The sequence below is a fragment of the Zalophus californianus genome, chromosome 12 (assembly GCF_009762305.2).
Source record: "Zalophus californianus isolate mZalCal1 chromosome 12, mZalCal1.pri.v2, whole genome shotgun sequence".
Lineage (NCBI taxonomy): Eukaryota > Metazoa > Chordata > Mammalia > Carnivora > Otariidae > Zalophus > Zalophus californianus.
Window position 1 is genome coordinate 94,291,101 of NC_045606.1, and position 25,199 is coordinate 94,316,299.

Here is a 25,199-nt window from a genome sequence, read left to right on the forward strand (position 1 = left end):
CATTGTGTGGACCAGAGGGGGTGGCCTGGGACAGGGCATTGGAGGACAGGTATTTGTGGGTGCAGAGCAGTGAGAGGGCTGAGCAGGAGCAGGATGGAGATGGAGGGGGAGGTGGGGAGAAGATAACCCCACACAGGTGGGAAACAGGGTCTGCAGGCTTGGTGATCCTCATCTGGGGCACGCTGAGCAGGGGAATTAGCAGCTGGGAGGATGTGGGGGGGAGATGCCCCGGGGGGACACCTGGGGTTTGCCAATGTGAGGGACGTGAATCTTGAAGAATGAAGGAATGTCCTCAGGAGGATGAATGACCCCCACCCTCCCACTCCTGGAGACATAACAGAGCTGGAGAAAGCTACAAACATCATCTAGTCCACACTGCACACCCTGTTTGACCCAAGGGGAGCCTCCTTCCCTTTATCCTTACAGCTGTTTCCTTGTCTCCCTCAGACAGCACCCCCCACCTCCCCAATATCCAACTCAGAGCACTGGGAAGTTAACCTCCTCTGCCTCTGCCCCTCTCTCCGGAATCCAAGTAGGTCCTTCTGGACTGATTCTAGGCATCCCATGCATCCTTCCCCCAGGTGAAACTGAGCAACAACAGGTTAGAGGCAAGGTGATCCTATCATGTAGTGCCCGAATAGGGACACTACTGAGGGTGAGAGATGGGATTCTGGGACAAAAGAAGTGAATTAGCAGGTGCCCAGGTGGCTCAGCAGGTTGAGCAGGTCATGATCCCGGGGTCCTGGGATCGAGCCCTATGTCGGGCTCCCTGCTTAGCAGGGAGTCTGTTTCTCCCTTTGTCCCTCCCCCTCGCAGATGTACACTCTCTATCTCTCTCTCAAATATAAATAAATAAAATCTTAAAAAGAAAAAATGAAGTGAACCAGGATTGTCCTGGCAAACTAGGACACACGGCCATTCCAATTAAAGGGGGTCCCGAAGAGTTTCTGGGTCCAGAGAATGGGAAGCACTGAAGCAATTCCTCATGGGCCTGGACCTGTCTGCCTATTCTAGTCTCAAGGCTCATCTAAACTTCGTCCCATTGAAGACAGCTGTGGGCAGAAGGTAGCCCCGGGGCAAACCCCACAAGTGAGACCAGTACAGGGCAAAGTGTGTGAAGAGACTCAGAAGCCAGGCACGATGCCTGGGGTCCCCAAGTTTTCACCATTCCCCGGGGCACAGCTGGACTCACCTTAGGAAGCACTCCAGGAGAGGAATCTCAAGCCTGTGACCTTTAGAGATTTACTTAGAAATTAGGTGGGAGAGGGGAGCATCCAACTGGTCAGGGCATCAGGAGAACATCTTGGTAGGGGGTGAGGTTCCTGTGGGGAAGGGCTGCTCAAGCCACCGTCACTTGCCCAGAAAAATTTTCCTATCAGCACTAGTATCTGAAAGACTCCGCACGCCTTCCTCCTGTGGGGCTTATGGCCAGGCTACACACAGGCTGGGCAGTGGGGGTGGGGGCAGAAGGTGCTGGGACCATCCAAGAGACAAAGACTTTTTCTCTTGTAAGTAAGTGATTAGGGAAGAAGGAGGGAGAGAAGAGAGAAAAAGGGATTTCAGAACAAGAGAGGGTGGAAAACGAGCAATGGATCCTGATAGATCTTAATATCTCCATTTCCTGCCCTGAGGTATTCCCTATTTTTCCTCTTCCACAGGGACCCAGGGAAGGGGAGCCTGACTGATCTCAGCCCCTCGCAGTCAGTGTGACACACAGCGCTAAATGTCCTGTGCAGAAGGAAACTCATGAGGTCACTACTTAGGGATGGATGTGGGAACAGATGATTGGCACTTGAAACCAAAAACATGCTTAAGCCTACGTGTATTTTCTTTTTTTTTTTTACATGTATTTTCATTTAGGGGTGCTAGGAGACCCTAATGGGGATCAGGAATGGCTAAAACCCCCATGTCAATTCTTAGAACCACTACTGACCTATGGGTGAATTGCTCTTCTGCTCACCCATTGACCTCTTGTCAAACTTTCATGACCAAGTTCACTTTTACTCTGTCCATGAAATTACCCTGTGCCCACATAAGAAGACTTCTAGTATGGAAGGCCACCAGGCCTGGGCAACAATTTTAATTACAGTTCATTCCCATTGTTTGTAGCAGACTCCTGTAGTTACCAGAATGGTGATTTCCGGGCCTTGATACCCCATAATCTGAGACGTTATCGACCCCATCTGGGCCCCAAACACAAAGAATTTCCTGCCTCCATCCAGGGCTGGATATGTTCCCCTCCCGCCTTGGAGACTTTCTGTTCTCGAGCTATGTTTATGGATCCGAGGTCCCTGGGTTCCTTAACATACCATTCCTCTCTGCCTTCCCTTAGCATTTACTGTGACAGCACTTGGCCGTACCCTGAATCATCTCTCTCCGACAGAGGACCTAGTCTCTGCTCACCACACACTCACAGGCCCGACTACATGGGGACTCTCCTCCATCTCTGTCCACTGTCCTTATTTTTGCTGTACTTGGAGTCCTAATAGGGTTCCCTCCGTGGGGAGGATGGGGTCCCAGTGATAAATGAGTGGATCTGTACGTCAACAAGAGCTCACAGCCATGACTGTCTCCCCAGGAGCGTCCTCAACCAGCTCTAAGTATCTCAGCCTGTCCTCTGTGAGTCTGAGGGGTGGTCTTCACAGGAGACTGCCCTCCAGGGCTTCCTGCAGGCCTACTGCTTCCTGATCAAATGCACTGACGGAAGGAAGTGCTTTTTTTAAAATAGCGACCTGAGGGTGGTCCTGGGCATGACCCTTCCTGCCCAAGGGATAGGTCACTCCAGCCATTACAGCTGGGTCCTTTGCACCCTCATTCCCACGGTGAGACTTCGTCTTGACTGGGTCTGGGAATTACACACGCTCTCACTGGTAAGGGTTCTTGTATCCTCTCAGGTAATGCTTGACCTGTCCTGGGAACAGGGAGCTCTCCATCTGCCTGAGTAGCCGTTTCATCACCGGATGGCTCTTGTGAAGAATTCTGTCCTGTTTCCGTATCCAACAATCTCATTGTGACACCTGTCACACCCCTCACTGACCATCACGATAATCCCAGGAGAGCACTTCCTGTGACAGCTAGCAAGCCCACCCCAGCCAAGTCTACACATCTCTGAAGAGACACAATAAACACAACCCTTAAAAGCTGGAGTTTGCAGTAGAGAAAAAGCCTGCAATGGAGAGAGGAGAACATTATGACAACAAAGAATATGCACTTCTAAGCCAGAGAGACCTTGGTTGAAGCCTCAGATCTGCACTTACCAGCTTTATGACCACCTCTGAGACTCACCTTTCCTTCCTATAAAATGGGCTGAATCACAACCCTGATTTCATAAGGTGGTTTCATCTTATTAATGCACACAACATGCAAAGCTGTTCTCACAGCCTCCATAAATATTAGCTACTATTATAAAAATTATTATTAGCCTAAAGTTTATTTTCTGGCTAAACATTTCCAGTTCTCTCCCAATGTTTTCCTCATATGGCCCAGTTTTGAGCACTCCCAACTCTCCACAGCCCAGCCACCCTCTTCTGAAAACATTTATGTTTGTTTTCAGCCTTCTACTTTTCTAAAAGTGTGCTGTTCAGAACAGAACACAGGGCAAGGTGGGTTCGCTATTGTCTACACTGGGTCTGTTGGGGCAATTTTTTTTCTTTTTAAAGATTTTATCTATTTATGACAGAGACAGACACAGCGAAGAGAGGGAACACAAGCAGGGGGAGTGGGAGAGGGAGAAGCAGGCCTCCTGCTGAGCAGGGAGCCCGATGCGGCGCTCGATCCCAGGACGCTGGGATCACGACCTGAGCTGAAGGCAGACGCTTAACGACTGAGCCACCCTGGCGCCCCTGTTAGGGCAATTTTCAACATCCTGTACCCACTCATAGAACTCACTTTTGACTCAGACCTTGGGTCTTTTTCACAGGTTCTGCTATGAGTCATACACTACCCTTCCGGCGTGCAGACAGTTGCTTTTCTCTTTTTGGGGGGTTGGGGAGAGATGAGGGGAGACAGGGAGTACTTGTTTAATCTTATCACAATTCTTTAGCTGATCTCTTCAACCTGTTTAGTTTCTGAGGAGTCTAATTCTGCAGATCATTGTATTGACCCCTCCATTCCTTTGTCACTTGGGTCTGAGGGTTGCACCTTATGTATTCCCCCATAAGCAGCTCATAAAATTCACAGCAAGATCACAGCTCAATATGGAGCCCACATTCCTCTAAGCTTTGCCTGAGATCCAGGAGCTGCTCAAACACAGAGAATTAGCTTCTGGTCCTCCTCTGTCCACAGCTGCATGGCCCTAGACAACTCCTTTTGCTTCTTGGGCTTCTATCACCTCGTTTGTGAAGGGAGGAGATTGTGTAAAGTGATGTCTAAAGAATCTTCAACCTCTGCTCTTTAGATTCAGTGATTCAAAGTCTGCAGGCCCCAAATCACCATGAGGAAGAGAACTCGGGGAACCTAAGTTTTTCCCAGACACACATCATTCACACAGTGACACAGCCTCGGGGGCTGTCTCTGGGGGGGAGGGGGCTGGTGCCGACCCTGGAACCCCACAGTTAAGGCACCTGGAGCCCTGACACCTGTTCCTGGCCCTCCTCTAGGAAGGAGGCTGGGCTGGGCCGTGAATGAGGAGAGGAAAATAGTGTTTCAAGGAGAGTGGCCTTGAATCAAAGGCAGGAAGTAAAAAGATGCAGGTTGGGGTCTTTTAGGAGACAACCGGGGGGAAGTTTGGGGATGTCTAAGTGCAGGGCTGGCTGCTGAGCTCTTTATCTCTGAGCAACATCACAACAGCCACCCACCTGCCCCTAGCTCATCTCAGGGGTCACAACAGGATGTGGTCTGACATTTAGCAGGTCCTGCATCTGGAGGCCTTTGAAAGTCCTCCCCCCTCCAGCACCCCTTCTGAGCATCATGAGAACCACAGTCACCACATCCTGCCCCAAGCCCTTCCCTGCGGCTCTTTCTACTGAGCCTCCGGCGAGCACTGTGGGCAGTGGAAAGAGAACTACAGAGGGAGAGGAAAGGCCCTCTAGAGGGGGATCTAGGCACCTCAGCTCCCCGTGCAGACCACCCCACCAACACGTCTGCACCTGCTGGAGGTGACCCCGAGATCAGAGGCTGCAGCTGGTGCCGTGGAGATAGTGAAGAAGGAAAACAGGTGCAAACCGCTCTGGCCCACTTGGGGTCCCTCCTGGCCTCACATCGCTCCGGCAACTCCCTCCTCCCACCTGTTCCCTAAATGCGCACCCCCACCTCCCCACCTTCCCCCACTGCGCCCTCCTGCAGCCTTCCATTCATCTAATGAGAGGTGCTAATGAGTCACAGGAAAGGCAGCCCCAAATAATCAACAGACTGAGCATGGACAGTCCCTGGGTATCTGAACTGGTGTCTGTGTGCTGGACTCCCTGGGCTTCTCTAAAGCCTCATTCCCTACTGCTGAGGTGGGTGAGGTCTATGTGATGGATATTTTCTGTCCCAGCTGGCTAAGAGGAGGAGGAAGAACATAATGCAGACAGAACAGAAAACCAGAGAGAATCCCCTGAAGGAGGGAGTGGGAAATGACAGGCTATGTCACAGGCCAAGCGTGCTTGGGCTACACCATACTCAACGCAAAGCACATAATCCTGGACAAAAATATGAAGCAGCCCAATTTCAGCAACACCAGCTCTCCAACCCTGGACCTTTCCCATCTTCCTCAGCTGTTGAGAGCTCCTGGCTCACTCCCTATAAATCCCATGAGTGCCTGAGATCCAGGCAAAACAACTTGAGTTTCCTTGGCCCCCGGCACGTGGCTCTGGATCTTCCACATGCCAGTGGCCTAGGAATGACATGCATGGGAATTGTGATCCTGCCATGCCTCCAAAGTCAGCCAAGAATGGAGTCCTGGAAGCTCTCCTAGAAAGGAGGCAGCCTCATCTGCACCAGGCAGGATTGATATTGATGAATTCCTTGCAGGAGAAAGTATATCTGAGCATCATCTGCCATCCTGAGCTGATTTCCTTTGTCCCCTGAAATTAAGGTAATGGTAGATTCCTGAGTCCTTAGACACAGGGAAACCTTTAGGGCCGAGGACTCATATTCATGAATAGGGCAGATAACATGGAGGATGTCAACTTGTTTTGATGAACTTGGATGGCTTTCAAGCCTCTCCTTGACCAGCTTCCCCTTACCTATTAATGTCCTCCTGTCTCTCTGTCACTGTGCAATGATCAGGGTTGTTCACTCACTGCTTTTCTAGAACTTGCGATATTCATTGGGAACTCCACATTTCTATTCAAACAGATTCTCTGGCTGAGAATGTCATTTTGCTTATCTAAATGCTAGCTTCCTAAAAAGCTAACCGTCACTAAAACTTCTCCTTTGTGACGTTTTCCAGAACTTTTGAATATCTTACAGGAATGAAAACCTGTCTTACCTCTCCCACCACTTGACTAGTAGTGATTACCTGGAACAGCTCTCTGTGAAGGATTCTGAGACTGCATCAAACCCCACCAGAAACCACCAGCATCTGAATTGGTACCACACAGGGTACAAGTCTCACCGGCTTGCCATCTGAGTATATTCAGCATTTTTTAAAATATTTACTACCTGGCCTAAAATTTAATTTTTTTTAAATAAGTCTTTCTTTTGGGTAAGTTGGGATCAAAATATCTTGTAAGCTAAAAGAGGAAAATAATATCTGTTTCAAATTGGACCCTGTAATGGGGCATTAAAACACCAGCTCATTTAATACACTGAATCCAGTGAGCAAAGTTTGACAAGTGAGGAAAGAGAGATGAGATAATTAGCCCAAGGTTAAAACCAACTGGTAAATTTAGACTCAAAAAGCAAGGTGCCTTAAAAATACAGAGACAGAAAAGATCAGGCAATGAGGAGAGAAGTCAGTAGGTGAAGCCAGTAGACACCTGGGCCAGTAGAACTGTTTGCAGAACACTGATGTCTTTGTCAAAAACCACAGACAGGTACAGCATAAGAAGTAACAAACATGCCACACAGTGTCAGATGTTAATATCGGGAAGCTGGGGGAGCAGAGGCACAAATACGAGAATGTGCTCGATTATCCATCCGCTCAATGCTGATGTGACTCTAGGCCTGTTCTAAATACTGAGGTCCATTAACTGAAGGTAATCTGGCAGCACTGTTTCAGGGAGAGATCCAACTCTGCTAATGTTCAATAATCAGCTAGCAAACAAACATTAGCTTGAAACGTTGTTTACTTTTTAAGTGTGAACCAAACTTGAGTTGCAAAGGTACTGCTTGCCTTAGTAAATTAATATTTTCACACATGGGGGAGAAAAAAGCCAACCAAGTGCCTTGATTAAGCCATGCTGCGACTATGCCCAGCACCATCTTGAGTGCAACTTTTTCTTTCTGATCCCTGTGATGGCTCAGAGCACCCACCCATTCTGAAGGTGCAGTAGGAGTCTTTGGGCATTTGTAAACACTATCTTGGTCACCGTCTATCTGTGTCTCAGATTTTCCTCCGCAGATCGAAAGGTACTGAAAAATAAACAAATGTCTGAACTGTCCTAGATGAAGTGATGCCAGGAACAGAGTATTTTAAGATTTTAAGATTCTTGTGCCCCCTCGTGGAGCACAAAGGATATTAGAAAAGAAAAGCTTGTTAAGAATAAGGAGGATGAGGGAGGGATGAGGGACTAATGGATGAGGAAGGAAGCTCGGTTGCCAAGGGAACTGTAGCATCTCTTCCCAGCCACCCCCAGAAGCCTTTTCCTCTCCTTCATTCTCATCCAAGTAATTTCTCTTTTTTAGGGTTTTACCATTATACACGTGTGCCCTCATCTTGTTCCCTCTTTTGTATGTCTTTGGTCACCATCTGCTTCTCTGCTCCCTTTTGCTACAAGGGAAGGGATGAGACACAGTAGAGTATGAATTAAAAAGTCTAAAATCCAAAACAATAATCACAGTCCCTAAGTGTGGTTTCTGATACTAACAAGTGCACAACTCCAGCCCGCAAGAGAACAGCCTACTGAACATACTGCCCCTTCCCTAGCACAAAGCCTCATCCAAGTTTCCCCAAGACATCTACTCTCTGCAGAAAGATTAACAGAAGGAGACTCTCCAGGTGATGAAAATTAGCCACTGAAGTCACCTAAGTTGGCATCCTCCTACGTGCCCACCTGTCTGCCACCACACCACATCCTGCTACTGGTGTTTCCCCCCTCTCTCACTCCCCAGTGTGCACAGACAGGCATTCAGGCGAAGAGAGTGTGGGGCAAGGTCAGCTCAGTTTGAGGGCTGGAGTATAACAGCCCAGGACAACGCATCCGTGCCCTGGGGACTTGACTCCGTGTGTGCAATCCACAGGTAGGTCCTACACACAAATATCTTTTTGTTCTCCCTGAGAACTTAGTGAAGTTCTTTTGGAGAATCTGGCCTGATTCCGTGGTTCTCACAGTGGCTGACAATCAAACACCCAAGTAATCCTCCACCCAGCCCCAGAGGGAGGGCTCCGGGAGAGGGTGGGGTTTTTGCCCAGACGTTTACCCCACCCAGCTCAGTGTGAGACTCCAGGCGCAGAGGTAGAAGCCAGAGTCACTGAGGAGGAGCTTCTCAGAACGCAGGATGAACTGGCCGTCCTGGGACCTCAAGGCTGTGAAGTTCTGCGGTGTCTCACGAACTGTCTGGTCAATGCTTAAGGAGGAGAAGAGCAACTGTGGGGTCCCTCCCGGGGACTGCCAGTACCAATATAGATAAGGGTTTGATGTCCCCTTCACGGTGCATTCCAGGGAGAGCTGACTGCCCACAAGCTGCACCCTGACAGGTGGCCATTGGTGGATGGTCTGAGCTCTGACACCTGAGGGAAGTGCAAAAAGCCATTTAGAGTGAAGAACCCCAATGGAGCTTGCTTTCCTTCCTGACCCAGGGGTGGCTCAAGTCCATCCATGGCTCAGGCATATGGGATCAATCCATTGGAGGGAGTAGACTGGAAGGGCTAAGGGTGCAGAAGAGCACTGGGCAAGGGGAGACCGAGAGAGCAAACTCCTTCCCAGAGGATAGAGAAAACCGAGATTCAGCATACCAGTCACTAGGGACTCAAGTCCCATATTCATTCCAGAAAATGGAAGGCCTGTACTAAGAGTCAATCCAACACCTGAGACTCTGGATTCGAAGGGTTGGCATGCGGGTGAGGACTTGAGGGGAGGTTTGCCAGAGAGAACAGCACCCACCTAAGAAAGTGCCCAGGAGAAGGGCAAGGAGACAGCAGGGCATAGTTCAAGCCAGCCTCAGCTCGGCTAGTATGGTTGACACCTCATCTGTGCCAGAGCTGTGGCTGCAGGGCTCCTCCCTCTTGCAAATGGGCTGCCACAGAGCAGAGTGATCATTTCCCCTCAAGCTGGGGAGGAAATGAGGCTGGTCCTTTCTTAAGTGTGTGATGAATCACCGCATCCTCCCTGGGAACCAGCTTTATCCAGCACCTTATCTTTACTGAAATCCTGCTGAAGTCCTAGTATGTAAATATATTGAATGACTCATTATTTACCTGTAAACAAGAGATGACTCTCTGGCTCCCCCAGGAGACCACTGAGAGTCATCGTAACCGAAGGAGAAAGTGTGACACCAGCAGGATGATGAAAAGGGATTTCAGTATCTGAAGCTAGAAACGAGCTATAGGACATGTCACCTGGGTAGCTGGAAAGGAGATAAAAGCGGATCAGAGCTCAAGAGATTTAGGTCTTCAGGGTATTCAAAGTAAAAAAGGCTCAGCTCTGAGGGAAGGAAGCCATTCTGACAGCCAACCAAGGGATCTGCATCCTCTTCATCCCTGGCCCACAGGATCTGAGACCTGGACAGGCAGAGTCAAGTAGTGAACTGATCAAAGTTGGACTCTGTATTCCCTCTGCCTCTAATGACCTCCCTAGATCTCATTTATGCTCCAAATGCAACATGAGGTAGAGGAAACATCATGGGGACTTGGAATCAAACAGACCTGGGTTCAAATCAGAGCTCTACTCCTTGCTGGTTTAGGAAGCCCTGATCTTTCATTTTCTCATCCATAAGATAAGAGAAGGATTAGAATACCTCCAAATGGTTGAAAGATGCATGTTGCCTGATGCAGGCAACTCTTACAAGTGTTGGCTGGGTTTTGGACTCAAGGGAAAGCCTGTGCCTGCAGCAGGCTGGGAGATTTACAGTGGGATAGGATGGAGGGTGGGGGCTGAGGGAATGACACACGAGAAGCATTGCCAAGCCATCGATTCATAATAGCTGAGGACGAGAATTGGCTAGGCAGCTGGTAGAACCTCATTCTGTTGAAAGGAGACATAAGACCCCAAGATGCCTGGAGGACAGCCAGCGTGTCCCAGCCACCCTCCTCTTCCCTCTTCCTTTGCCATGCCCTGTCATTTGAAGATTCATTTTCAAGACAATTATCCTCTTTGGGTTGGCTGTGATGGAGTGCCTTAAGGTGAGCACCTGGGAAAGGAAGCAGTAGAAGTGACCTAACAGGGAGAAGGAGCCTGAGATAAATCAAGCATCTGTGACCCATCACCATTTCATCAGGGTCTAGTGATGTAATACCTTTGTTATTATTGCCAATGCCGCAGTCACACAATTCAAAGTTAGCGTTGGGGTTCTAGCTTCTAACAGAGTGTCAGCTGCAACACTGTATTTGTGGTAGAGTACTGGTTTTTTTAATCTTCCCACATTTAATGAATTCTTTTATAATATTTAAATAATGGTAAATCAAGTGGTAAGTGTAGCATGCATTCTGTGAACATTTAGAACATATGAAAAATTGCTATCGCCAACTAGTTGTTCACTCTCAGTTTTTAGAAGTTCGTTGAGAGGACTCAATACAATATGTATACATGTCAGGATCGGAGGGAGTGAGCCCAAGATGGACACATGCCCACAGGCACACACGCAGCCTCTTTTCTCTTTTTGTTTACCTTTCTGTCCTTCTTGTCGGCCCCTGGAATTTTTATTGAGCGAGTGAAGGGAGGGAGGCGGAGGGTGGCCCCAGATACAGGGCGAAGGGAGTGTTCTTGCTCTTGATGAGACCACGTCATCCCTCCATTTGGCTGGCGGGCTTTCACACCAGCTAAGGCTGTGTGGGTCCTGCACAGCCCATGGGAGCTGACGTAACTCGTCCCCTGCATTGGCTCAGTGTCATCACCACGCATGGAGAGCAACATGGTCTTCCTTCCGAGAGATGGCACAACAGACTGGAGGGCGAAGAGACATGTCAGCCAGATCAGGGGAGCCAGCTGGCTCCTGACTCTGATGATTGTCACAACTCAGTAGCTTGGAGCAACTTCCATATGGCTCATGCCTTAGAAAAATAGCTCCTCACTCTCTGTCTCCATCTGTAATATCGCTTATTCATTCAATTCATTCAAGTCATTCATATATTGAAATGTGGATGAGAATATGATTCCTCTACTCTGTTACATCTGAGAGAGGAACCAGCCATATCTCTGGCCCAGATGAGGGGGTGTTAGCCAGACAAGCTGAACTGAAGGCTGGCCTGAACTACGCTCTGCTGTCTCCTTGCCCTTCTGGGCACTTTCTTAGGTGGGTGCCCGCCTCTCTGGCAAGTCTCCCCTCAAATCCTTTTGTTACCATGTTAGGTTTCTCTCTCCTCACTAGATTCGTAATGAATCACTACTGACAGGATAAAGCTTTATACGTGAAGAGAATGACAATAAATTTAACTCTTCTCTTTTTAATTTTAAAACTGAAATCTATCCCTAAATGATGAATTTGGAAGACACTTGCAGGGTCTATCTGTTCCTCTTTGAAAGAGCTAAAAATTACTTTGGCTATGGGAAAGGGAGGAGAGTCAGCCAAGGAGGGGTGCCTGCATTTCCCTGATCTCTCTCTTTCTCTGTGTCCTGGCCTCTACACCCTGAATAGGAAACGAAATGAGAGACAGGTGTAGAATCAGAAGTTCAGAGGTTCTTGCAGAGGAGAGTTATGCTAATTTCCAGGGTGAGGAGAGCCAGGTCCTGGATCCGTACATGTCACTCATACCAGAACGGTAAGTAGAAACAGCTTGTGGTAAGCAGAGTAATGCCCCTGCCAAGTCGTCAACATCCCCAATTCCCAGAACCTGTGAGTCCCTTGGGCTACATAGCAAAGGGGAATTAGGGTTGAAGATGGAATTAAGGTTTCTAATCAGCTTTGTTTAAAATAGGGACACTATCTTGGATTACCCAGGTGTGCTCAGTGTAAGCCCAAGAATCCTTAACTACGGAAGGGGAAAACAGAAGAGAGAGAAAGATGTGGTGCCAGAAACAGAGTCAGAGAGATGCTGTGTTTCTGGCTTTGAAGGCAGAAGGGGGTCATGAGCCAAGGAGTGCAGATGACCTCTAGAAGCCACAGAAGGCAGGGAAATGATTCTCTCCTAGAACCTCCAGAAGGGAACACAGCTGAGCTGTGACATAAATGACGTTAGCTTAGCAAAACCTGTGTCAAACTTCTGAACCATAGAACTATAAGACAGTACATGTGTGTTGTTTTAAGCCATAAAGTTTGTAGTAATTCATATAGCAGCAACGGAGAACAAATACATGGCTCGACAATGCATCTTGACAGAGACCTGAAATAGTCTCTCAGGAACCCCAAGGCACTCAGGATAGATTAGGAATAGCCATGCTGTCATTCATGTGAAAACATCAAGCCTGAAGAGACCTCCTGGTTGAAATATGAGAGACGTAGAGCATCCTGCGTGGATCAATAGGGACTGAAGGACAGACAAACACACCTAAGAGGCAGCAGGTATAAGTGGGGACAGAGGCAGAAAAGCAGCATGAATGAGAATTCTGAAGAAAAGATAAACAATGACCAAAGACCAAGAGCCCTCCCTGACAATGCCTTGACACTTCCTAAGCTTCCCACAGAACCAGGAAGAAAGATAAAGAGAAAAGCATTGTCTGAGATAACCCCTGAATGAACCACGTGTACCCCAATGGCATGGGAACTTAAAAATAAAATGACACTAATCATAAAATATAAAATCATTTTGCCTACCCAATATCCAAAGCTACAAATTTCATATCCAACTGACAGGCATGTTAAATCCAGTAGTAAGTAGGGGCTATGGGAAACACAAAAATAAATAAGATGTGATACTTGCCTTCCATTAACTTATTATCCATTAAGTGAAAGGTGGGAAAGTCATTCGGACAGCAAAGGCTAAAGGAGTCTGGGGACTTCTGCTTCCCGCCATGATGAAGAAACCGGTATCCAATTAGTCCTCGGTCTTGGTTTCCTTGAGCCACTGTAACAAAGTACCGCACCCCGTGTGGCTTAAAACAGCAGAAATGTATTGTCTCACAGTTCTGGAGTCGAGAAGTCCAAAACAAAGATGATAGCAGGGCCGTGCTCCCTCTGAAACCTGGAGGGGAATTCTTTCTCCCCTGTCCCTACGTCTGTTGAGTTGCTGGCAATGTTTGGCACTCTTTGGTGTGTAGCTACGGAACTCCAGCTCGGCCTCTGTCGTCTCCTCACGTGGCTGTCTTCCTACAACAACACCAGTTATATCGGATTAGGAGCCCAAAGGACTCCAGTATGACCTCATCCTAACCCAACTAATTACATCTGCAATGACCCTATATCCAGTGAAAAGATCTTTCAGAAACCTTGGAAAAACTTAAATAACTCACCACCAGGAGACACACACTACAAGAAATGTTAAAGATTATCTTTCAGGCAAAATTAAAAAAAAAAAAAAAAGTCCAGGGGGGTTTGGTAAAGGCAGCTGTTGGGAAGAGGTGGGGAACTATGATATAAAAGGGGGGAAAAAAGGCTTGGATGTATAGCACTGACCGGTATCGTGAATATAAATCTTTCCTCCACGGCCAGACTCAAGCTATCAACAGTTTAACAATGAGGTCAGGATTATTTCTGAATATATAACAGCTGGGTCTCACGAGCTGCTGTAAGCCAGCTACAGAAGACTACTGATGGAATATCAATAGTAAATATGTGATAAATACAAAAATGACACGTTTAATTTTTAAAATATTTTTAAAAATAGCTGATTTTCTACTTCCAACCAAAATGAAGTAAGGGACAAAATACATTAAAAAAAATAGTGGTTAAGATGTTAGACCACGCAAGGAAGGACAGGAAAAGTCAGGTGAGTTTTATAAATTGCCTGAGCTGCTCCTTTTAGAGAGTTTCCAGGCTGTGGTGCACAGAGGGGAAACCCAGGTAGAGACCAGCAAACTCCCTGAGCTGAGAGAGGAGAGAGCTGCCCAAAAAGAGAATTTTAGGAATCTTTAGATCTTTCGTATTTAGCAGAGTGTCGATCAGAGCACAGATGCGAGGAAACTGTCTGAGGCTGGAAAAACCACCACTCAAAAGGATTAAAGAGAACAGTGACTGGATTTCACATAGGGCCAGAAATAGTGCATATTCTCACCAGCCAGACTAGAAAACCTCAAAATTCACAGAGTATTGTGTAGAGTACTCGAAGTGCTTTGCCTCAGGCCGGGAGAATAATTATCCCTAGCCTAAATGCTGGTCCGGTCCCACCTAACAAATATTTAAAGCCAGACACAAAAGGATTAGATTGTTTCCAAGGAAGCTCTGTTCCAAAATAGAGCCCAAGAATATTTATAGGAACATAAAAATCCCAACACAAAAGTAAAATTCAGTGTGTGGCAGGCCATAAAAAATTACCCGGCTTGCAAAGAAGCTGAAAAATATAATTCATAGTGGGAGAAAAATGAATCCATCAGAACTAACCCAGAACTGACACAGATGCGAGAATTATAAGACAAAGACCTTAGCATGATTATTATAAGTGTATCCCATATGTTCAAGAGGCTAGAGGAAAGATGTTAAATATAGACATAGAAGATATTTTTTAAAAGCCCCAAGTCGAACTCTTAGAGAGGAAAACTACAATGTCTGAAATGAAAAAAAAAAAATTACCCTGGATTAGATCAATGCTCTATCAGACACTGCAGAAAAAACTATTCATGAACTCAAAAGCATAGCATTAAAAACAAACCAGAATGAAATCCACAGGGAAAAGGAATTTTTGAAAAATAAACAGACCATCAGTGAGATATAGGACAACTTCAAATGGCCTAATACACTTGTTGTTGGAGTCCCACAGGAGAAGGAGAGGGATGAAAAAAAGGGGAAAAAATTAGAAGAAATCATGACTGAAAAGTTTCCCCATTTGATAAAACTCTAAACCCTCAGATCCGAGAAACTTGACAAAACCCAAGCACCACACATACACACACGCATACACGCACACACCCCAAAGAAGACCACAGTCACACTGCTCAAAACTATTGTTAGAGAGATCTTAAAAGCAGCCAGCGAATAAAGACATGGTTTGCACGGCAGAACAAGATTAAGGAGGCAGAAGTTTTCTTGACGAACACAATGCAAGAGGGAAGAGAGTAGAGCAACACTTTTCAGGGGAATAGAAAAACAGTGTCAATCTGTAATTCTATACCAAGTGAAAAGCTTTATAGAATCTTTCTTAAACATGCTTGTTCTTTTGCCAAACTTCCATTCAGGATGCCAGCTACCTTTTCCTCCTCTTTCCACAGCCATTCCCATCCTCATTACTGCCCCAGACAGTTCAGCTCTTGAAAAGGACAGCCAGCAAAACCAAAATGGAACAGTGGGTCAGCCCCACTGGGAAAGCAGTTCCATCATAGCCTCGTTGTACGTAAGCTTCATTGTTTCTGAAGTCACCCTCTCTCCTACACCCCCCTCACTGAAACTGACTTATAAAGTGGACAAAGTAAGTCTCTATCTAGGGAGAACCCTGCTAGTTAGAAAATAAGATTCTTCTCCCTGTTGGTACCCACAAAAACTGGTAAAATTACAAAGACTGTTGGGATGGGTGGTGATAAGTGTAATTTAGGGATCAGATCTTGTAGGTGCAGTGTCCCAATTCAATGGAGGAAAGTCCAAGGAAAAGACAGGAGTTTTCATGGGATATCAGGCCTGATTTGGGAGTCCTTGACACAGAGATAAGGGTTGAAATGTTTGGAATGGATGAGATGTCCAAAGTGTCAGAAAAGAACAAAGGTCCAAAAATAAGAATGAATGAAAACCCATACACTTTGGGGCAAAGGAAGGAAAAAAGCTTGAGAAAGAAAGAAGGTAGTCCTAGAAATAAGAAGAGAAGTGGGGTGGCAGCTGGGAGCTAAGAGGAGATGGTGACCAAAAAGAGAGGGTGAGAATATTTAGAAGGCCATAAAAAGATCAATAAAATCTGGAGTGAGTGAAATCACTGGTATCGTTGATGGGAGACGGTGAGAGCCACGGATGCGGCGCACTCTTGTGACAAATGGCAGGTGGGTGGAGAGACCAGAGGGGAGTTAAGGGGGATAGTAGGGTTGAGGCAAGTCTTTTTTCCCAAGGAAATTGCAATCTGGTTTTTGTTCAAAAGGCAAGAGGAGAAATCTGCGAAGACAGGAAAATGAAAGATGCCAAAGAGAGAAGGTAATTGGGAAACAAGGGAAGCAGGAAGAAATTAATTCTTGGGCACCAAGACAGGGGGAAGTTCTTCCTCTGAAATAGGAGAAAAGAAATTTTGAAAAATGTCTCAAGGATAGACTTGCAGTGAGGAGGGCCAAGAGACATATTGAAAGATGCTGACTCTAACGCGTGATCAGTGAAAGGTGAATTTAAAACAAACAAACAAACAAACAAACACCATTTCACTTATCAGGTTGGCAAAATTAAAAGAATCAATAATCTCTGACGTTGGTGAGCATGTGGGGAAATACATACTCAGTTTACACAGCTGGAGTGGAAGCGGCAACAGTCTTTGTGGAGGGTAATCTGGCAATATTTATTAAAAATGTACATAACATTTACTGAACAATTCTCTTCAAAGAAACAATTCCATAAAAATACATGTACATGCAGGCAGTCAATTTTGCTAGGATTTATGTTATGGCATTGTTTATAAATGGCAACATGTAGGAAACACATAAATACCCATCAGTAAACGGATGGAAAATAACTCTCCATAACATACCGTACTAGGCAGCGGTATTGTTGAATGAAATAAAGCAATTTATGGTACCATGGAAATAGTCCCAAGATATGCTGTCAAGTAGGAAAAAACCAAGTTGCCAAATAATATGTATAAAGCAGTACGATTTATATCAAAACATATTCGCAAACACATACACAAAGTAGTTTATGTATATGTGTGTGTGCACAGGCACACTCATTCATTCTACCAGTCCTCACTGAGTGCCTGCTATCCATTCCCACGTGGCTTATATTAGTAAGGGATGCAAATAAAGAGAGAGAAAAGGGGCTGGAAAAATGCACACCAGATTGATACTAATAGTTATTTCTGAAAAATAAAGCAGCAAAAAATGTCAAGAAAGCCTTTGTCTGATTTGCAGTGTTTGTATTTTTGGAGCTAGAGGTATTTATATAACACTCTTGAGTACCATCCACTGAGCCCAGTCTCACTCCCCTTATTTTGAGCGGGTAACTAAATGAATTTTAAAGTCATTAGGCTCGAACCGCATCTTCTTTCCTTCAGTCCATAGTAAATGCCTATTGAGAAAAGCATCTAAAAGGTGCCGGAATCGTTCAGACTCATAGACAGTCAGGAGGTCCATCTGCAGATATATAAGTGAAAGAAACAAGGAATGGCATGAGTAAATGGTCCAAGACAGGAAGAGCGAGAATATGTGGATTGGAAACTCTGAAAGAAAAGATGCTGAGAACGAACTGTCTTGTAAGATAAAGGCACATTCAGTGCTTGGTAGTGGTGTGGGATCTAAGACCTTGTGGGGTTAGGGAATCCAGAGACTGAACTCCTACCGGGATGTGGGGCAGGGCGTGGGCGGCGCTCTGGAGATAAGAGCCTAGATGAGCTACTGAATCATTCTAGGATGTGTTATGGGTCAGCAGAGGAATCTACGCTATCCATTTCAAGAGGGGTGTGGACTTCAAATAATGAGGAGCGAGGAGCGCAGGAAAGGTGGGAGAAATGCCCCAAGCGTACTCCGTCCGGGCCGCCACCCTCCCCGGCCCCTCCTTCGGTGCCCGCGTTGGAGAGCTCCCAAGGGGAGAGAGAAGCACAAGGAGCAGTATCGGAAAGAGAACAAGACAGGACGAAGGTGCCGGTTCAGGAAAAAAAGGTGAGAGAAAAAGACAACTAGGTACCACCGAGCAGACACGAGCTGCGTAACGTCGGCAGCAACGGGACCAGCCCGGTGCTACCAACAGGATGGAGGGTGGGGAACCAGGTCACACCGTTGCGGTGGTGGAAGCCGGCACGCGGAGCTCCGGGTGTGGCTCCCGGGATCACGGAAACCTTGGCAGGTGGCAAAAAGGACAGCCATACAGAGCAAAGTCAGAAGGAGAACCGGGGCGTCCGGTTGCGGTCACTCCCAGAGCAAGGTGCCCCAAAGAGGAATATGAAGCTGTGGATGGGAGAAGCGAAAGCACATGTGCACACACATGCACCTCTTCTCTCCTACGCGCGCCCTAAGATTCCAACATAAGACTTGTGATGAGTCACATCAATAGCAGCGATTATTTGACCTGTCAGGGGTGTTTACTCCTGACGTCACTACTAAGAGCAGTGAGGATGTGACAAAGCCTCACTCAGAACTCCGCTTAGAATCTTCCAGTGCTCTGTTAGAAGGTGGGTCCTCCATTATGTGATGGAGCTTCTCTCACTGGAGCAAGTTGAGACAGAAGCAAGTTGGGAAATTTTCAGGAAAGTGAAGAGTTACTGCAGAAAGCGTCTTAGGGAAAACAATAAGCTGCATATGCAAATTGAAATGAAATGACAAAGAAACCCAAAACAAGTTTTAAAATTAGTGGATTAAAGAGATAGAAGGTATGGGCAATTTCTTTTTTCTAACAGAGAACTTGCTCTTATGTTCAGGTGCAATCTAGTGGTTTCCATGTATCATCGCCCTTAAAGTAAAGCTGCATCGTCCTATTCCAAGTCACTAGTAAGGGCACTGAGGCTTGGAGAGACTAAATCACCTGCCCAAGGTCACACAACACAAGCATCATCTGGGTTCGGTCTAATGCTTACCGACCACAAAGCTCATGTGGTTAAGCTACTACACTATATTATTCCTCACCGGAGAGTGAGAACAGCCAGGATTCACATTGCTGTGTGCAGAGAAACACGCTCTTCACCTCGACTATCTATTCGTGTTTACGCTTCCTCAGGCACTGTTGTTAGTGTTGAAATGTTCAACAGCTCTATCCTGAGGAAGACCCTATGCTCCAGGGGCTTTGATTATCAACCCCACTCCACAGATAAGAAAGCTGAGGAACAGATTAGTTACATAATTCTGCCCACGACAGCGAGATTAGCGGGTACTTGAGCCAAGAGGCCATCCCGAGGTCGTCTGGCACCAAAGCTCCAATGATGGTGGTGTGCCCCGTTATCAAGGTAAATGCTTGCTTTCGCTTCCTGCTGTGGAGACAGAAACAAGAGAAAGCTCAGATGGGAGGCAAGAGATGAAATACTTCTAATTTTCCTCTTCCCAAGAGTGTTGAACAAGCAAAAAACAAAACAACAAGATTTTTTTCTGTGAGCATATGCATTTGCAGTCTTAATAATTTCAAATATTTGAAAGACAAGGCGAATTTCACAAAAATTGGGACTTTCAGGAAATGACTCTCTGGATTAAGAGTCTCCACAGGAAGCTAGATACGCTCAAAGGAATCGTGTAGTGAAGAGATCAGGGAATATGAGAAAGAGAGGAAAAAGTCCAAAGTGAGTTGAGTCAGACTACAAAAACACTACTACTACCACTAATAAACATTTATTGAGTACTTATTTAAAGGAAGCATAAGATGCAGCCAGAAGTCAGTAAAAGATATACCCAGGGCCCAAGTAGGGCCTAGGGATACGCACTTCGATGAAGAACCTTCCTCTACCTTTTTCCTCGTAAGCTAGAGGTCTCCAAAAGACACCATTACTTCATTTGATCACAGTAGTAAAAAACAGTGAGCGTAGTAGCTGTCTGCGGAGACTTACTCATGAACGTATCTATATCTGAAGCATATTTGCTTATATTTCAAATATCTCTCTACCCATAAGGACGTAAATATTACATTTAATATGACCCAGTGATTGATGGAAGCAAGACGAACAGTCAATAACCTAGGAGCTCCTGCATGGCAAGGGTGTGGTCTTTGGAGGTTTAGTGTTCCATCCTTCGCTAAGGAGTTGAAAAGTACAGGGAGTTAAGGTGAAGTGAGCACCCCTAATGGGTGCGCAAGGTCATTGTCAGGGATACCGTCTTCCTCCTCCAGCTCTCCTCTGCACCACCCCTCAGGTCCTTGGTGAAGTAGCTGAGGCAAGCTCCGCATTAGAAGGCTGTGCCACCCTGTGGGACAAACACACACACACACACACACACACACACACACACACACACACCCTGAGAGAGAAAGGGAGAGCTGGCTTCCGCACGGTTCGTAAAAGCCCTAGGTGTGGCCACTACCTCTAGGCCTAATGAAACTATAATTAAGGAAGAAACAAACGTGAAGCACAAGTAGCCCCTATTGTGGTATTTTCACTAAATAGCAGAGGCCTGTCTAGGTCAGGTGAACTCCCATATTTCTTCAGAACAATGTCCCCACGTCCAAGGGAAGTGAAGGATAAGAAGGCAAAGATAAAGAAAGAAGCTGGTACAGAACAACTGGTGTTCACTGGAGTGAAAAACTGAGAAGGAAGGAATTGAAAGATATTCGTCACGTGTGTGTGCCATACTACTTAGAAATGGCACAGGTCCAACATTTCTATATGTTACATATCTAATGTTGTGAGAACATGAGAATCTGTTAGAGAGACCAGAAAGCAAATAAAGAAAGTAAAGAAATTAAGTGTAGAGAGGTAAGGAGCTCGTGAGACATTGGCTGTATTCTTAAGCTCAATATAGATAAATAAGTTAGTGACTTCTGACACACATACAACTAGATAAAATGTGGCCTGAATGTACCAAATACAGATAGAAAGGGGTGGGGGGGGTGGGAAGGATGGAAGGAAGGGAGGAAGGAAGGAAGGAAGGAAGGGAGGAAGGAAGGAAGGAAGGAAGGAAGGAAGGAAGGAAGGAAGGAAGGGAAGGAAGGAAGGAAGGAAGGAAGGAAGGAAGGGAAGGAAGGAAGGAAGGAAGGAAGGAAGGGAAGGAAGGAAGGAAGGAAGGGAAGGAAGGGAGGGAGGGAGGGAGGGAGGAAGGAAGGAAGGAAGGAAGGGAAGGAAGGAAGGAAGGAAGGAAGGGAAGGAAGGAAGGAAGGGAGGAAGGAAGGAAGGGAAGGAAGGAAGGAAGGAAGGAAGGAAGGAAGGAAGGGAAGGAAGGAAGGAAGGAAGGAAGGGAAGGAAGGAAGGGAGGGAGGGAGGATGGAAGGAAGGGAGGAAGGAAGGAAGGAAGGAAGGAAGGAAGGAAGGGAAGGAAGGAAGGGAGGGAGGGAGGAAGGAAGGAAGGAAGGAAGGAAGGAAGGAAGGGAAGGAAGGAAGGAAGGAAGGGAGGGAGGGAAGGAAGGAAGGGAAGGAAGGGAGGGAGGGAGGGAGGGAGGGAGGAAGGAAGGAAGGAAGGAAGGAAGGAAGGAAGGAAGGAAGGAAGGAAGGAAGGGAAGGAAGGAAGGAAGGAAGGGAGGGAGGGAGGAAGGAAGGGAAGGAAGGAAGGGAGGGAGGGAGGAAGGAAGGGAAGGAAGGAAGGGAGGGAGGGAGGAAGGAAGGGAAGGAAGGAAGGAAGGAAGGAAGGAAGGAAGGGAAGGAAGGAAGGGAGGGAGGGAGGAAGGAAGGGAAGGAAGGAAGGGAGGGAGGGAGGAAGGAAGGGAAGGAAGGAAGGAAGGAAGGAAGGAAGGAAGGAAGGGAGGGAGGGAGGGAGGAAGGAAGGGAAGGAAGGAAGGGAGGGAGGGAGGAAGGAAGGGAAGGAAGGAAGGGAGGGAGGGAGGAAGGAAGGGAAGGAAGGAAGGAAGGAAGGAAGGAAGGAAGGAAGGGAAGGAAGGAAGGAAGGAAGGAAGGGAAGGAAGGAAGGGAGGGAGGGAGGGAGGAAGGAAGGGAAGGAAGGAAGGGAGGGAGGGAGGAAGGAAGGGAAGGAAGGAAGGAAGGAAGGGAGGGAGGGAGGAAGGAAGGGAAGGAAGGAAGGGAGGGAGGGAGGAAGGAAGGGAAGGAAGGAAGGAAGGAAGGAAGGAAGGAAGGAAGGAAGGAAGGGAAGGAAGGAAGGAAGGGAAGGGAGGGAGGGAGGGAGGGAGGGAAGGGAGGGAGGGAGGGAGGGAGGGAGGAAGGAAGGGAAGGAAGGAAGGGAGGGAGGGAGGAAGGAAGGGAAGGAAGGAAGGAAGGAAGGAAGGGAGGGAGGGAGGGAGGGAGGGAGGAAGGAAGGGAAGGAAGGAAGGAAGGAAGGAAGGAAGGAAGGAAGGAAGGAAGGAAGGAAGGAAGGAAGGGAGGGAGGGAGGAAGGAAGGAAGGAAGGAAGGGAGGGAGGGAGGGAGGGAGGGAGGGAGGGAGGAAGGAAGGGAAGGGAGGGAGGGAGGGAGGGAGGGAGGGAGGAAGGGAAGGGAGGGAGGGAGGGAGGGAGGAAGGAAGGGAAGGAAGGAAGGAAGGAAGGAAGGAAGGAAGGAAGGAAGGGAAGGAAGGAAGGAAGGAAGGAAGGAAGGAAGGAAGGAAGGAAGGAAGGAAGGGAAGGAAGGAAGGAAGGAAGGAAGGAAGGAAGGAAGGAAGGAAGGAAGGAAGGGAAGGAAGGAAGGAAGGAAGGAAGGAAGGGAAGGGAGGGAGGGAGGGAGGGAGGGAGGAAGGAAGGGAAGGAAGGAAGGAAGGAAGGAAGGAAGGAAGGAAGGAAGGAAGGAAGGGAAGGAAGGAAGGGAGGGAGGGAGGGAGGAAGGAAGGGAAGGAAGGAAGGAAGGAAGGAAGGAAGGAGGGAGGGAGAGAGAAAGGGAGGGAGGGAGGAGGGGAAGAAGGGATGGGGGAGGGGAGGAAGGAAGCAAGAAAGCCGTAGGTGCAAATGAGACTGACCACACCAGCAGAGGGCAGAGGGCCAGGCCTGAGGAGCAGTTTCCAACTAAAGGCAGGGCAGCAGACACAGGCATACAGGTGAAAGTCTGGGGAGTATGAATGATTATGAGGATCTCATTAAAGGAGTGGACTGGTCAACAGGGCTCATAAGAGGGAGGGCACTTGGCTTCTAACTTGGGAAATTATCACAAAGCATCAACTATTCTCTCTAGGATAAATAAACAAAACAATTATTGTCATTTTAAACCCTTGAATTATATATCTGTAAAAATAAAATCATCTCTTTAGTTGATTGTATTGGGAATGTTGGTCTAGGTAAGTCCATCTATGAGCCCACATAATTAATTCCCACAATGGGAGGTCTCATGGTTCACTAAGGTCAATCCATTATATTTATGGATGAAAATAAGGAATCCTAAAGTTGTTCAGTAATTTTCATTACTTGACACCCATAGCTTGGTAGTGGTGCAGCCAGGACTTGAACCCAAGCATTCACAGACTGAGAAACTAGGATCTGAGAACCTAAGATAAGGGGTATTTGGAATAGGAGTGGATGTCAGCAAGGAAAGAAAAGTATTCCTCCCTGGAAGGAAGCTTTGGCTACAAAGAGGCATATGAAGGGACTCACAAAATGTCCCAGAAGTACAGAGAGAGAGAGATCAGTTGGTCAGTGGAGAAGACAACTTCAAAGAAGCCAGCTTTACCCAGTTTTATGAGGGTGAGGGCTTAACTCCCTTAAAAAACATTGCATAGATGACAGGAAGGAAGTAATAGAGGAAGGACATCTCCAGGAGATCTGCTTTGTTGACCACCAAACGATTTCTATGTGGCACCACACCCCTTAATGAGGTCATCGTGGCCCAAGATGCAATCCAAAGTTTTCCAGGCTCATAAATTCATACCAGCACAGAAAAGGCAGATGAGTCTCTCATGGTCTATCCAAGTTCAAAGGTTGCTTGACGACCTAGAATACCAGTTTATAAATTTAAAATTCAATAATGAAAAATAAAATTGTCACACGTTCTGGGGACATGCTCTTTAGCCCCAGCACACAGTTTCCTTGGGAGAAGGAAGACCTTACAGGAAGGCAGATGATAACTGGAAGGTCATGTGGGGAGTACAGGTGGCTCAAATGGTTTATTGTATCCCACTCGGTTAATCGGATGCATCTACTTGAACAAGAGGAATTCTCCTGCATTAAGGACCACTCATTCATTCCTTCATCCATTCATCCATATAACTTTTATATTATCCACTCAGATCACAGTGACATTCTCTCATCTATGTTCTCCATCCATAGAAGGGCCCCCCTACACTTCCCTTCACCATTTGGGAAGGGAAACCTCACCAGAGTGTTGTGGGATAGTCTTCCCAGATGAATATTTAGTTCCCTTATCCCTTCTCTTAATTGAGCCCAATATTCCCACATAATTATATTAGTATTTATAAAATTCTCTATTATTTATTTTTCTACCTCTAAACAATATTCACAATCAACATGTCCCTATATCTTTATTTCTTTATCCCTTAAAAATCCATACCATCTCTTGACTCCTTACTTCATGATGTGATGTTATTGGTATCCTAAATTTCATCTTTGTTTCTTTTCCTTCCTTCCATGCATGAAGTTTGTCATCTATAATTTTACTAATACATTGTCAAGGTTGACACCATTTACATTCTATTCTGTAGCACGGCCAATTATTATGTGCTTTGTCTATAAAGTTAACTCTAAAAGCTGAAAAGTCAAAATAGCGTTTCTGTTATCATGACCACACAAATATTTTTCGAAGTCATGCAGGTATAACTACAGTTTTATTCTCTTGTATAACTTTTATTGGTTTTACTGGAATTAGAATTCTGGTTTTTTTAATTCGTTGATGAATTATCATATTTTCAATTTATTTTCCCATGCTCTCTACCGGGTAAATTATTCTGTTGTGGCAAAAAGTACTAGTTGTCCCCCAATATCTGTTCTCCACTCTTCTGTTCTAATAAACCAAAGTTAAATTTAGTCGGGCATATGAGGGGCTTCTGGGTGGCTCAGTCAGTTAAGTGTCCAAACTCATGACCTCAGCTCAGGTCTTGATCTCAGGGTTGTGAGTTCAAGTTCTGCATTGGGCTCCACACTGGGCATGGAGCCTACTTAAAAAAAAAATGTAGTTGGGCATATGGAAATTTGGAATTAAAAAAGCACTATTTCCGGATTTGCTTATAGCTAGGCATAGCCATGTGACTTAGGG